The following is a 16337-nucleotide window of genomic DNA, read 5'->3' on the forward strand; positions in this document are numbered from 1 at the left end:
GTATGGCTGGGCCTGCAGAGAAAGTGTAAGCAGACTGTGCTGTGTTGCTGATCAGTGCTGATCTCCACACCTGTGTTGGTCCCACACACATCCAGGCACCAGCGTGCTTTGCTTCATCATTGACAAGGTAATGTGATATGGAGAGCTTGCACTGGATATCAGTTTGAGCTTGAGTTTTGAGAAATATGTTAAGATAGAAGACACAAGGGTTGCCTTGGTGATAGATACACGTGTGGTTTTTAAAGTGCTCTTTTAAAATATTCTTCGTTATTCTTCGTGGACCTATTTTCAGCAAATGTTTACACTCCTTAATTGCAAACTGCCATGGAGCTGGTTTATGCCTTAAACTAGCACTCTTTCTCCAAGAAAAGCCTTATTAGCACAAAATCATAGGAAAGGCAAGGAGGTGACAGGACAGAACACTACTAACACATCCAATTTTACTGCTTGCACAGCAATATAAAGCGAGAGTGGAAAGGACGAGGTTTGGGTTGGCGTTCGTTGTGTCTATGGGTTTTGGAGCCCCACACAGCTCTTGCTAGGCAGACAAGCTTGTGGGATGTGCTTCTGCAATTTGTACAGCACACTGACAGTGCAGGTGCGGGCCATATCTTCGGAAGGAAGTGCACTGACGGCACCAATCACGGCGCAGATGACTCTCATAGAGTCAGGCAAGGCACCAGTGTTGATGTTTGTCCCTTGCCCAAAACAGCATGTTTAGGTTCAGTGTAGTTGTAAGAAGACAAGTTAACATTACTTTCATGGTTTGAGTGGCCGCATTTTTCTTAGAGCACTAAATTATTTTCTTGCAACTGCCTGCCCTGGTGTTCCTTAGCGTCGGCATGAATGGCATGGAGTTGCATCCGGGAACTCGTGAACAATGACACCTGTAGTTGAACGCGGACAGCTTCCAAACCTTCATTTGTGTTGGATTACTTTTACTTGTACTGTTAGCAATTCCTCGCTTGCTTGTGGACTGTACTTGATGGCTTAGCACTGATACACTACTTGATGTCTTCAATGACTGATGTTCAATTGAAGACTTTCAGGATAACACTCCTGGCTTTGCAAGTGTGCTTTAAAAAAAGGTGGCACTTACAGGTGGCTATTCAAGACCTGAGTGAATGAACCGGCAAGTCTTGGTTACATCTTGTGTGTAGTCCTGTTGGAGTTAAACGTCTTACGAAAATTGTATCGTCACTAACACGATGATAAGCACTTGGTCATTCACGACAACTTCATAGTCGTTACCTGGCTAAATGAATTTTCGTCGAACCCGACAATACCTTCTACAGAACTTATGTACAAAACATTGTTACCAAGACTACTGGTTCGTCTCACTCGCGTCCAGAATAGAAATCTGTAAGTACCACCTTTCCGCAAAGAACCTTATCCTGAAAGTCTACACTTGAAAGCATTGGTAGTGTCAGCGTGGGGCCTCGAGATAATTCGGCCAGCTAGGAAGAATTACTGGCAGCAAGAGTTCAAGAGTGCTGACAGAAAATCAATAGCTTGGAAACTCGAGCATTCTTCACAGGGTGTGAACTAGAGCAGACCATTATCGGGTCTTCTGGGGCATACAGCTGAATGTCAACTTCACAGCGAGACTAACGGACCACCTGTGCGGGCAGTCACAAGAAAGCTTGATGTATTATAACCAAAACAGCCTGTTCAAACCAGGAAGTTACTTGAGCTGTCTTCCTACAAGCCCACTAAACCTGAAACTGCCATTCTGCGCAAATGACAACTTCAACACTGGCACTTCACCCAACACTGACAAAAGTAAGCTGCATCGTGTAACGTGCCAGCAGTAAGCTCTTTCTGAAGCAGGAGAAGGGCCCACGAGCTTACCTTCCATGGTGTAATCCAGGAACCTGTGTCGGCTCCAGAAAGGGAGCTTTTTTGGCTTGGCTTGGGTCAATGACCATAAAATTATCATTACCAAACAGAATGCATTAACAGTTGCAGACTCAGGGTAGTGTCTTTATTGCTTGATTTTGTGGACAAAACTGATGAAAGGGTGCCCAATGTGACTAGTTATTCTGTCCAGGAGTCCGTGATTTCAAGAAGTTTGACAATCATTTCATTGGCTAACAATCGCAAAGCATACTTGTGCTGTCATTTGAAACAAAACCTTGCACTTTAAGGAAAGGTGACAATTTCTTTAGGTGTGGGGAGCACCTGCACTGCATATATAATTTTGGTAAAAAAAGTAAGGCGGAATGGGCCATATAAAATTAATGGCAATAATTTTGGCATAAGTAGATTTTTGCTCAAACCATCTGAAAGTTTCTTGTTTTAGAATGTATTATTTTGTTAAACGTAGCTGCTGTCAGATGATTCTATATAAGCATTGGCCTTATGCATTTGCTCTAAATAAATTTTTGGGTTTTTATTTGTCAGAACCACAATATGATTGCTGAACGACATATTGTAGGGCAAAGGCACAAATACAGAGATGATACACGAAAACATGCACAGGTGCTGCTAATAACTTTATTCGAAACACAACAGGATACTGTATATACTCTTCCAAAACGCACAGGCGCACTAGCCACTTCGGGAAGACAACAGAGGGCGATTATCCGTGCTAACACAATCATTTTGAAGATCTAAAGAAAGCAAGTTCCGCGTCGTACAAAACAACAGAGGTCTGACTTACACAAGCACTACATTTTTTATGTAAAACGCTTTGAGTAGCTCGCATGCATTTTATCTTTACTTCTGCCTGGGATCTTCAATCAAAATCTTGCACGACAAGGGCAGGCTTTTTTTTACTGATAGATGCGCATTCAAGTCTGTCGTCACGTTTAGCATGCTCCCTCATTCAATCATTGATGCAGCGGCCAGTTTGTCTTACATAGACTTTCCACAAGGCAGTCGGATTCATAAACCAGACCGGGACCACATTGCCCGTAAGGTGTTACATGTTGTACTTGGCAGCTTACCTTAGATCTGCCCATATACGGGGACACGTTCGGGCCAGGCTATTGGGAACAGAGAACAATACAGGCACTCCGTGCCTGTTCGCTACTTTCTTTAAATTTGGCTCAACTTATGCACATACAGTACAACTTGCGGTCTTTGGCCACTCGGCTCACCAGCTTGGCCCTTATTAACAGTGTGCCGCTTTTGTAGTGGTCTCTGTTCCCAATATGCTGGCCCAACTGTGTCACCGCATCTAAGGTAGGCTGCCAAGTACCACACGTCACACTTACTGGCGATGTGCTACCAGAGGGGTTTATGAAATCCCACTGTCCTGTGGAAAGTCCTATGTGGGACAAACTGGCCGCTGCATCAATGATCGAATGATGGAGCATGCTAACAACACGACAAATCTTGAATACGCATCTTTCAACACACTGTAAAGCCTGTCCTTGTCGTGCGAGATTTCATGATGGGAAGATCCTAGGCAGAACTAAAGATAAAAACGACACGTGAGCTGTTGGAAGCATTTACATAAAAGAAAAAAAAGTAGTGCTTGTGAAAGTTCACCTATGTTATTTTCATGATGTGGAACTTGCTTTCTTTAGATCTTCAAAATGATTGTGTTAGCCCTGATAATCGCCCTCTGTGCTCTGCCCGAAGTGGCTGGTGCGCCTGTGCGTTGTGAGGAGTACATATACTGTATCTTGCTGTGCTTCAAATAAAGTTGCTAGTAGCGCCTGTGACGTGTGTCTGTGTATCTTCTGTGTATCTGTGCCTTTGCGCTAATATGTCGTTCAGCAAACAGCAACTTGCCTAACACCAAGTCCTTCTGCACAATATGATTATGGGGGACACTGTAGTGGGGAACTCTGGATTAACTTTGAACACCGGGGGTATGTGCCCAATGCACCTTATGGGTGTTGTCACTTTGCTGCCATCAAAATGTGGCCGTTGTGCATGAGATTTTATCCTGCGCCATTCGGCTTAGCAGTGCAATGCCAAAGCCACTACACCACCACGATTTTTAGTTTTGCTGGCAGAATAGCAGTTTCCAAGTAATTTATTTAGCTCGAGCTGTTGATGCTGCCACTAAAAGTAGATTTTATGCATGTTACTTATGTTGCTTCAGTACTAGTAATTATTATTACTCAAATAATGTCTTCTTTTACTGTAATAACACTTGTTTCAGTGATCTGCTAATGTGACAGGTTAATCTACCACACTATAGTGCACGTTTCCTTAGGAGTCATAAGCATTGCAGGAAACCACTTATTTTTAATGAATTTTGTTCAGTATCGCATGTTCTGAATGCTAAAGCATTCTTGCCTGTGTGAATGTCAGCTAAACTGCTTTTGCCTATGTGTTATTTTGTTGCATGTGTGAAAAAAAAACTGTTGACTTTTGTTTACTTTTCAGGTGCGCGGCAAGCTCTCACTCAAGCAACACATTGCAGTGGTCTTCTGTCAACAGACTGGGTGTATTGAAGTACCATTACAAGGTCCAATAAACAACGCTTGCGAGATGTATGAGCTGCTCTTGCTTAAAATCGGAGGACATCACTATTAATGTAAGCGTGAATAGGTGTGCTGGAGAACCTGTGTAACGTGTCCTTGTTTATTAACAAGTACAAACCATTACCTCACCTGACATTTTTTTCACCTCAACATAACTCTTTACTGTAGATTCTGAACAAACCATTACAGCAACACAACACTGCAGTAAGGTCAGCACAAGTGTCATGCATGAACACTTGTATTTACAAGAATTGTATTTGCATTATTATACAAATATGAATATGAGGTGGCCTATCTTTTTCAGGGTGCATACTCTCGCAGGTCGTACAAGCTCGTCATCTTGTACGCACTCAGCTCGTAGAAACGAACTCGTTCATAATGTACGAGAATCTTGTTCAGTGACAAGAACGCGATCTCGTACACATGTGTGCGAGAAATGTACGCGATTCTTGCGTAGACTGTACGAGGTTCTCGTAGACTCAACGAGTTCTCGCAGACTGAACGAGTTTCTCGCACAGTCTACGGAGCAATAATCGCGTACACTATTTCTCGTACATTCTCGTTCACATTTTTTCAATAGGGAAACGCCTCGATTCGTGGTAACGCGTGAAGTTCGTAAGCTAGGAGAATTGACTGCGGTTATCGCTTTCTCTCAACTAACGTTTGTGATGAAGTTGATTCATTAGCGCCGCTATTCCGAATTCGATTGTCGATTTTTTGTCTCGTAGGCCTAAGGTGGATTAGCTTGGCTGGTGAAGGCACGTGAAGTTGGTTACTCAAAATTAAGCGCAACAAATCACTTGCTGCTAATCGAATAACCTCTGAATTGTACTAAACGCAAAACCACGAAAGCCAAAATTATTCTTGCTATCATAAAATGGTAAAGTTTATTTAATTATTTATAATAGTTTTTCGTTCACACCGTAGTGGCGCTGCGAGCGCAAGACGCTATTCGCAACCCAAAGCCCTATTCTAAAACTCTTCACTCCGGCACGCCCAACGCTAACACCCGCACAGCTCTTTGGGGCTCAAACTTTTGGGGCCCCAATTCTAAAACTCTCTAATGATTACAGGCTTCATGGCAAAAATAGCAATCGTGAAGTGGGGGTGGTACAACAGTAGAGCACTCTTAAAATGATTTAGCGAACGCTTAATTTATTACATTGCAACAATCTTCTCTGCGTATAGCTTCGTCATCGAAATTTGTAAGCGATAGCAATTATATGGACACTCCAAGCGGATTTATGTTGTCGCCCTGAGGTTCCGTATAAAGTCCAAGCGCGATAAAATCGTAGCCGCGCGCAGTATGCTGTGTGTGCGAGTGAAAGCGCGCGAGGGACGCGCGCTTTCACGGAGAGTGAACGCACGTGCAGAGCAAACGCTACGTCTTCTCTCGTGCGAAATGCCGTGGGGGGCGGGGGGGGGGGAGAGAGGGGAGCCGACGTTTAGCTGCGGCGCCAAATGCGTATCTTACGACCAGGCGCAAGGGGAATTGGCGACTCAATCTGCCACCCGAAACGCAACGCGGGCGGGAGTGGGCGCGGCTTCTACTATTCCACCAACTGCGTACTTGGTCTTTGTGTGGCTGCGGGCTGTAGCGCGCACCGTATCTTGAAAGCGATATCCCCACAGCTGTTACCTTAGTTTCCGTTGAAGCGATAGACCGCACGAACCTTCGGTCGCTGCTGCTCACGCTTGTTGACACCAGCGTTTTGACAGTGGTTTTCTGTGGTCATCGAGCGTGATGTATTCATGTTTGCTTGTGGGTGCTGACTTCATGCTTATTAATTCAGTTAGTAAGCAATGTGTCAAGTTCATGCAGCAGATAAAGCTACTTTCCTTATCCGTATAGCTCTCTATTAATTTCCTATCTTAATTGATGCTTCGCTTTCGGGCGAAACTGTGACTTCTTTCTGGGCTTAACGCTATTCCAAAATTTTGATGGGTTAGTGGTCAAGAGAAGCGGGAGTGAATAATTAAAGAAAACCAGTCGGGCCTCGCTGATAGTGGCGCGGTAAGTTAATTCAGTTATGTTATAGTATTAGGTGAGATTTCAGTTATGTTATAGTATTCGCTTAAAGTACTGTTTGCAATATTCTTATTGAATGAATCATCCGTCAGCATGCAACTGCTTGATATACTTACGGGGGATGGGAGCTTTGTCAAGATGCGATACAGTGGCTTTTTTCCCATCTCCTCGGCCATGTGATATATTAGATGTCTGGAACAATAAAAGACTACTAATACTAAAACCACGACCTGATTATGAGGCATGCCGTAGTGGTGGACTGGTGGAAATTTGGACTACCTGGGGTTCTTTATCCTACACCTAAATCTAAGCAGACGGGTGTTTTAGCATTTCGCCCCCATTGAAATGCGGCCGCCGTGGCCGGGATTCGATCCCGCGAACTCGTGCTCAGCAGCCCCACCCATAGCCACTGAGCAACCACGGCGCGTTGGTTTCCGTGAGTACAACGACATCAGCCAAGCTTGTGCCAACAACAGAAGCTAAAGCGTCACGTTTGCTTAGCATTCTCCTAATGTTAGTAAATAGAAAGACAAGCCTGCGTAAGAGTAATATGCTGCGCATTGTTAGGATACCAACGTGTCACTACTGCCGAATGAAGAGCTTAACGCTTATAGGCACCGTGCATTGCAGTTTGCGCGCGATCTATGCGCCACTACAAGTGATGCTTTGGTATGGCAGTGTCAAACCAGCAAACTGGAGAGACGCTGTATAAATTCGCCGTGATACTTCGATCGCTTATCACGAAAAGAGACTGTCCGAGTTGAGAAAATATCAAAGTGCGCATGCTCTGCATATGATAGCACGTGTTCGCAATCGATATGACCAGCGGGAACAATTGTGAGCTTGATATCGACAAAGCGCAGGGCATACCTCTCGAACGACCGACGATAAGGACGCAGTTGTCGTTCGGAATGGTGTATCATTTTCATCGCCTGTAGCGGCCGGTGTCGGCAATACTGGGGCGAAACATTGTCGTAGCCAACGCCACTAAACAGTGAACGGTGCCCATATTCGGGTCATGGCTCTGACGAAGTTCACAGACGCTGTCAGTAGATGGGGAGTTAACATAGCTTTCTTGTTTATGTACAGTTATTATATCGCACGGAGAGCTGTTGGACACTGGCTTTACCGTATTCAAAAGCTTCTTGCGCAAGTGTCTGGTTGTCCGGCAGAATCTTCGTTGAAGAATATTCTAGAAATTTTAGCTTGCTGCGTGATGAAAATATGCTTTCTCTGAATTTGAAAGATGGAAACTTAACAAAACTGGCCGGCATTTTCCAGGAACAAACTTTGCCAATAGATGCAAGCGAGATATGCGGTCGTCACTACTGCTCAGAATTAGGTCTAGGGAGATGTTAAGGGCAGCGCATATTTGCTGCTCAGATTGCACCCGCATTTTTGAAAGACTACCGTGAAACTGCGAAAGATTAAGTTTTCTCTGCGCGATTGGTCTTCGATGTCATCAAAACGGTGGTTCAGATTAGTAACCTGAGGGACGAGGCTTTCGTATGTTTTGCCTTCAGACGACTGGATAGTGCTTTCAAGGGTTGATAGCCTATTCAATTTCAGCAATTTCTGATTTCACCTGCTAAGTCAGCTGCCATAGCATACCACCCTGATAAACAACGCGCTCGTCGAACAATGAGCCGACTGTACCTTGACGAAACGCCGATAAGGTGGGTGCGCCAACACCGTTATTTGGGCTTAATTGTGGATGATCGCATCTCTTGGCGCCCTGCCGTTAAATTCGTACGCAACAAATCGCAATCCATCCTTAAGTATGTGGCCGCCTTGACAGCTAGAGGTGCAGGCGGTGACCAAACAACAATCATCTGTACTCTCAGGCATGATGTATGCGTTACCATTCCTGAACGTCCCACCTAGTTTGATGGCCCAACTGGAACGTGATCATTGCGTTGCCCTTCGAGTAATGCCGGGATTACCTCGTGAGGCGCAATCAGTTCCATTACTCACTGAAGCACATCATTTACCTCTAAGGCTACAAGCAGACCAGAGTGCTCTATATCATATTGAGCGTCTGCACTGCGCATCGAATGGTCAAATGCTCCTTGGTCGTCTGATTTACCGCCAGTTTTCTCGCATTGGAAAAATGGCGGCATTATTTATGAACATTGCTGGCATTTCTGAACATGATGCTCCAGTTACGCCTTCGCCTGCGGAAATATCATCAAACACGTACTGCCCATTTACCTTAGAATCCCTGACATACACAAAAATCTGATATGCCTGTTTCGGCCATATCCCAATTGTCTCAGTCGCACATGTTCGAGAGATTTCTAGAGTATCTTCAAGTATTTACAGATGCATCTGTACCGAGCGACGGTCAAGGCGCCTCTGCAGCTTTTTTCTGCCCTTAAACTCAAGCACGACGTATATTTCATATACCCCATCCAGCCTTGTCAACACCTCGGAGCTAGCAGCAATTAATGTTGCACTGAAATACGTGCAAGACGAGTTAACCTCACCGAAGATTGTCATATTTACGGACTCCCGCGCTGCCCTTAGCAGATTACGCAGTCAGGTTGATTGCCCAATTGTGCGCAGTATTACTGACTCTGCCAACAAATTTTATGACGTGGGGTATCTCTCGTTGCTCAATGGATACCTTCGCACGTAGGGAACGCTGCAACTGAAGAGGCTGATCGACTGGCTTCAACTTGCACTCATAACGACTGTGCTTGCCCTGAAATTTTGTGCAAGCTTGACGACGCTCGTCTGCTGATTCGTCGCCACCTACTCAAGCAGCATCCAAACCAGCGCGTCGCAAATGGAACGTTCCCGCCGCGTGTTCGCGGTCGAGGCTTGCCTCGTCGTGCTAGAGCGAAACTACTCAAGCTAAGGGTTGGCTGTGTTAACGTGCACGAACGTTTATACAGACAAGGACGTGTGACTAGTCCATCGTTTACGTCTTGCGGTGGCTGCGAGACACTTCCAGCACCTGATATTGGAATTTCCCGCTTTCAGTGCGCAACGCTTATCGCTAGTGAAGGACTATCGTCTCCTTGGCCTGCGGTGTACGACTCTAAGCGAATGTTTATACCCCAGTGGTTGTGAGTCTCGACGGGATCAAGCTCATCGCACTCTGCTTACTTTTCTAGAAGCAACGAACTTAGCGGCACGTTTGCAAGCCAGCAACCATTTCTTTCATTTTACGTTCTTTAGTAGCATGCCCTGCAGGGACGGGCCCTACTGTATGTTGTACTTTATTCTTTGAGATTTGTCATCCCGCTATTTCTTTCCTCCTTCCTGCCCTCCTTCCTATCTTTCCTTTCTATGCTTCTCTCGTCCTTTCTGAAGAGTAGGCAGGCGTTGTGCCTCTTCTGGTGGCAGTTGCCAGCCTCGCTCCTCGATTTCTCTTTTCTGTGTATATTCTTACAAATCAAATAATAATAATTAACATTGGCATGTAGTTCCTTTAGCAGCGATAACAGCTCAGTATGTTGTTTCCCGGCGTTGTCAGTAGCGGGTCAGTTCCGGGATCGAGCTCTACATCACCTGATAGTAGCAACATTTTAGAGATGCATGAATACATTCCCAAGCAAGGCAAAATAACACTTGTGGGCATAGAAGTGAGAGCACAAAAGCATTATTATTTTTACACAAGAGTTGAGTACCTGAACCAACATGCACAAGAAGCGAAAAGGCGTGTCAGGGGTCTGCATTGTTGCAGTTCTTCCACGCCCACTGGAGGGCGCGAGGACAGCCAGCTGCTTATAAAGCAGGCCGGGCATGCATCTGTCGATGCCGATGGCTTTGTCCAAGTGAGCTCAAGATGGTGCTCCAGGAACGCCGCGCTGCGTTGCATGGAACTGGGGTCGGCCATCCAGGAGTGACACCTGGCAACTTATGCTCGCGGTCTCCGTCGGCGCGAGCTGGAACAGCTGTACAGAGGCGCAGCACCGATGATTCGATCCACGTGGCAATGATAATCAGTATCGGCACCAAGAAGCGAAAAGGCGTGTCAGGAGTCTGCATAGTTGCTTTTCTTCTATGCCCTCGTCTGCATGTGCGCGTGGCCTAATGGATAAGGCGCCTGATTCCGGATCAGGAGATTGCAAGTTCGAGTCCTGTCGCGTACGTGTTTTTTTTTACTTATTTATTACAGCGATACTGTATATGCCTAGGCGAAACATCCGCCCGTGTCCAGGAGGGCCTTGCGCGCATCTCACAGGTGTGCATGCGCGAGAACCGGAAAAATAATTGGGGGCGGAGCCGGCACCTCTATACGCAACATCTTGCCTTGTCCTATGCCTAGTTTTCTGATTTCATGCTGCTCCATATTTTACGGCGACTCAATTTTCCGCCGTTATATTTCCGAATATCCCTTACTTTCTTCTTGTTGATCATTTTTGACAGTTCAGCGAATTCTATCTGATCTCTTGAGTTTGACGCTTTCATGTTTTTGCCGTTTCTTTATTAGGCCTTTGTTTCTTGGGAGAGCTACACTGGTTGCCTTGTGCCCTACCTCCCACTTCAATTGCTGCTTCTGAATCAAACCTAGGCGCGTTTCATTCATTAGCTCTATGTTATCTTCATCTTCCTGTTCTAAAGCATATTTGTTTGCGAGCCCAGCCTGATTGTCTGCTTTTACCTGTGCCTCTAGTTGGCCTGTTTCCTCTTGACTAATTTCACTCTCTCTCTCTTCAAATTGAGAGAAATCCTAGACCTCACTAACCTATGCGCTTCTCACTGCACTTAACCTTACCTTCTATACTAGCGTGAAGTTCCTTGAAAGATATACCAGGGAAAAGCGCCTGGAGAAGATGGAATAACCATGTAGATTTAATCAAAGATGGAGGAGATATCATGCTTGAAAACAAATTGCGGCCTTTATACGCAATCCTCACCACTTCAAGTGTACGCAGAGTGAAGAACGCCAACATTATACTTATCCATAAGAAGGGAGACGTTAAAGAATCCCGAAGTATTGCAGACCCATTAGCTTGCAATTGTATAAAATATTCACCAAGATAATTTCCAATAGAATCAGGACAACACTTGAGCTTCAGTCAACCAGGAACAGGCTGGCTTCAGGAAGGGTATTCTACGATGGACCATATCCATGCCATCAATCAGGTAATCGAGAAATGCGGAGTACAATCAACCTCTCTATATGGCTTTCACATAGATTATGAAAAGGCATTCACATAATACGTAGAGATATCAGCAGCGTAGATGCATTGTAATCAGGAGTTGGAGGAGGCATACGTAATATCTTGCATGACAAATATCTACAAGGATTCCACAGCTACCTTGTTCTACACAAGAAAAGGAAAGATCCTATCAAGAAAGGGTCAGCAAAGACCAATCTCTCCAATGCTATTCACGCTATGCTTAGAAGAAGTATTCAAGCTCTTAGACTGGCATAGGATTAGGAGTGAGGATCGAGGCTAAGCAACCTGCAACTCGGTTTTTTTTACTTATTTATTACACATTGTCCTATTGAGCAACAATGGAGAGGAATTACAACAAATGATTGAGGACTTCATCGATAAAGTGCAAGAATTGGGTTGAAGATGAATATGCAGAAGACAAAGATAATGTCAATAGCCTGGCAAGGGAACAAGAATTCAGGATCCGCCCGTCAGCCTCTAGGGCTGGCCCTGCATGAGAAGAAATTTACAGAAGAATAAAATTGGGTTGGAGTGCATACGGCAGGCATGTGCATGCGCGTGAAAAAGAATGTACAATCATTGCATTCTACCGGGCTAACATACGGGGCAGAAACTTGGAGGTTGACAAAGAAGCTCGAGAACAAGTTAAGGACCGCACAAAGAGCAATGGAACGAAAAATCTTAGGAGTAACAAGAGACAGGAAGAGAGCGTCAGAGAACAAACGGGTAGACTAGTTGACATTAAGCGGAAGAAATGAGCTGGCAGGCCATGTAATACGTAGGAGCAGTGGATACCAAGAGAAGGAAGCGCAGTCGAGGACGGCAGAAAGTCGGTGGGATGATGAGTTAGGAAATTCCAAGTTGGATACCTAGCGCAAGACAGGGTAATGGGATCGCAGGGAGAGGCCTTCGTCCTGCAGTGGACATAAATATAGGCGTGATGATGCGCATGATGTTGATACACAGCAACAACAGGGAATGTTGAATGTTTGGGTCTTTCGCATCGTGGGTGTGACGTAGCGCAGCCTGCAGGGAGTGCGCACGCGTCAAGTTTGGGGATGCAAAGGGGCGAGGGAACGTCTGGCGCAATCGGCTGCGCGGTCGGTGACGTCGTTCCTATTTCGCAGCAGTGCGCCCGCGCGTGATTCTCTCCGACATCGCAATGATGCAGTTACGTGTCGTGCGTTCTCTTGAGGAATAGCTCGCGTACGAAGAACAGCGCCGGGAGTCCTACCGCCGCAGTCGTGCCACCAACGCCCAACGTGTCTGTGTCTTCATTGCTCGGCATAAAGGGGCGCGTAATGTGACACATAACTGCGTAACACTGTTCAATAACAATTTAATATACCCGCGTGATAACCTTAAGATAAACACCGTGGCCGCCCCTTTACTGCTTCGCTGGTCAACCGCCTCCACAGCGTGTAAAGGCCGAGCATTTTTTTTTACTCATGCAGCATTCCAGTTTATGGGCTTGCAGCTGCTACTTCTGCATGCCCGCGACCACATATACTGCTGGGATGCAGTATTCTTTTGGGACATCCTCAAGAGAAGCCCAAGCCGGTTGGCACGAAATCTTATGGGTATAACAAATACCTCATATCCTGCATTTTCGTGTCGTGTCAAATGATGACAAAACGTGAACTCATCAATGTCGCCCGTGGGCGACGTGATCGCTGCGAGCAGGCATCCTCGAGCGAGCGGTTTCGGGGTAGGCTGGATTTCGCGTCTTCGCCATTGGACGCGTCGCAGGCCGTTTGTTTCGCTCTCAAAAGTGAAGTTGACCCAGTGCACGCCCTGTATCGAGTCGCGCGACATCTCACGAAAGTCATCGTATCCCCCGAATGCAACTATATATTTTCAAGTTCGCAACGCATAAACGGGTCGACTATGCCGACCGCGCGCCCGCCTTGTCAAAGGCAGCTGCCATGCTGGCAGTATGTTTACGGTTTATCCCTAGGCCAGCTGTCCGGGCGTTCGATTTTGCTAACTTCGGACAGTTTCAGGTTGTCTTGGGATTTTGAATGAATTGAATTGAATTGAATTTATTTGCCAGAAGGATACAAAAATGACGAAATACATGAGAAGCATCTGGATCCTTAGCATCAAGCTAGTTTTGGATCCATACATGAATAATAACAGAGGTTCTATTTATACAATATCGATTTCTACAGGTTGTGTGTTCATGCAGGTAGCAGACAACTTGTATTGTAACTATAATTCAACGTTAAAACAGGTCTTTGTAATGGCGTTTCAGCATAAGAAAAAAGTATTTACTTTGTTTTACGTGCACAGGAAGACTGTGTCCACAAAGTACAACCAATGCTAGGAAGCCGCCTTTTGCCATATACATTTTTTACAAGAGGCTGTAGGAAGTTCCCGGCTTCGTAGCCTCTTGTTGGGAACCGGGAAGACAAGAATGATGAGTGGTGAACTGGACAATTGTTAGTTATACAGTTATACACCATAATTGTGGTTTATAGTTTATTAGCAGTTTAAGGGGCATGATTTGATAGTTGTTAAAAAGCGGCTTTGTTGGGGCTGCATAACTTGAACTTGACAGAAACCGAATTGCTCGCTTCTGCAGCACTACAAGTGGCCTTAGGTAGGATTCATACGTATGGCCCCACGACTCTATACAGTATGATATCTGACTATGAAAAAGAGCAAAATAGATGGTTCTCAAAGTTGGTACATCGAAAAACTGGCGACATTTAAATATCACAAAGCAAACAGTGCTGAGCTTTTTACATAGCGAATCAATATGCATTTTCCAGTTTAAATGATGGTCTATTACAACACCTAAATATGTTATGCTGTTCACACGTTCAATGGGCTCTCCTCTACCTGAAGCACGCATGAGTCGAAAGTTATAGCTTTGTGTGAAGAATGAATTAACATATATTTTGTCTTCTTTACGTTTAGTAGCAGCTTATTAGCGTGAAACCAATTACTGATAAGCTTCATTTCTTCGTTAGCTATATTACAAGCTTCAGGCGTAGACTCATGTGCGCAAATGAGTGCAGTGTCATCTGCGTACATAACAGGAGTGAAATTACGCAATATCAACGGCAGATCGTTCACGTATGATGAAAATAATATGGGTGCCAACACAGATCCTTGAGGGACTGCCGTTGAGACCTCAGAAAAATCTGATTCGACATCGCGAAATCGTACCTTTTGTTGTCTATTGGTGAGATAGCTTCTGAAAAATTCGAGACAGACACCACGGAAGCCGTAACGTTCTAGTTTCTGAAGTAATATCCCATGATGTACAGTATTGAAAGTTTTTAATGTCAATGAACAAACCTAATACGATCATATTATTGTTTAAGTAGGTGTTTACAATATCAGAGAAAGATAATATAGGCAGTGGCGGTTGACCTCTTGCTCCTGAAACCATGCTGACTCGGTGTTAGCAATGATTCTTTTTCGACAAAATTCATGACCCGTTTCGCGATGAGTTTTTCAAAAGCTGTATTAATGGCACTCAGGACAGATATTGGGCGGTAATTTTCAGGCAGGTTTCGGTCTCCATTTTTGTGTATAGGAACAACTTTAGCAAGCTTTCGCAACACACGTGACTTCCTACCAGGACAGAAACTAGCTCGCTGCCGTCTGGCTGCCAGCGGGCTGCCAGAACTCCGAAAATCGACGATGCCAAGTTTCGGTTTCCCACGCTCTGATCGCCTAAATTCGTGCTGCCACAGTTCCACGGGTAATCGCCTTTTTCCTGCTCCAAATGTTGGTTTAGCATGTAGACAGACCTCTCTTCAATTTCCCAATTACGATGAGCCCGCTGAAACAAAATAATAAAAGCTAATTATTGTGTGAATTAGTGTCTAATTGCCACGTATCACCCGTCACCCCTAGATCGTCCCCACTGACGGCATGTCTCCGATAGAGCCATCCTTTTATTTCAAAGGGGCTGTATTTAAATATAATTTTGTCTTCCCAGAAACACCCTGTAAAGGACGACACCTCTTTGTACAGAGGGCGACGTTCACAAAAATTGCCCTTTACTTTGTACCGAAACACGTAATACAACACTAAAAAAAGGAAAAGAAAGTTGACGTCCCAACCAGAAATGGCAGTGACGCCAAATCTTATGCGGCTTGGCGCGAATGTGCGACTTTTTTTAGCGTCCGGCATTTCGATGGCGCCAGCAGTTTTTCCTTTGGGGCTACGTAGGGCTATGTGGGAATGGTATAAATGACGAGATGTTCGGTGGTACTGAGAATAACGTTTTGAGATTTCGTGGTGCTGCTCAACTCAGCTTTAGTGCCAGCGTGTCATTAAACTACAGGAGTGGCGTATGTGTCACTGTGAACATAATTAGGTTGGTATTGACACAATTGCTCCAGCAGGTTCCCCAGGAACGTGAGCGAATAGTATGGAAATGCATGACAGTGCCACAGAGGTTCTAAAAGCAACTTCACTTTTATCGACCCAGATGAATGCAACCGACGAAAGGCGGTTGCATTCGGTAACTGACGAAATGAAACATATGTTTCAATGGAGGAAAAGTATTATGGCCAGCACACGTACAGTCCTTATGTACAGAAACTTATGCCAAACCTTTTCAAAGAATCATTCGAAATTCCGTGCGATACCATGTATTGATATCCAAGAGTTATCAGACAAAACAACGTTGCCCCGCAATTATCACATTAGACTTACTAATTTCCTGTCCGTCTGACACTCAGAGCCTGTGTTACGCATAGTGAAGTGAAC

General features: G+C 45.0%; 1 non-coding gene across 1 annotated transcript; it reads left to right on the forward strand.

Moving 5' to 3' along the window:
* The first annotated feature begins 10498 nt into the window (after window positions 1–10498).
* On the forward strand, window positions 10499–10571 carry Trnar-ccg (transfer RNA arginine (anticodon CCG)). The gene has a single exon. It is a non-coding gene; the product is annotated as a tRNA-Arg (tRNA).
* Window positions 10572–16337: the final 5766 nt, after the last annotated feature.

The sequence above is a fragment of the Dermacentor silvarum genome, chromosome 1 (genome assembly GCF_013339745.2).
Source record: "Dermacentor silvarum isolate Dsil-2018 chromosome 1, BIME_Dsil_1.4, whole genome shotgun sequence".
Classification (NCBI taxonomy): domain Eukaryota; kingdom Metazoa; phylum Arthropoda; class Arachnida; order Ixodida; family Ixodidae; genus Dermacentor; species Dermacentor silvarum.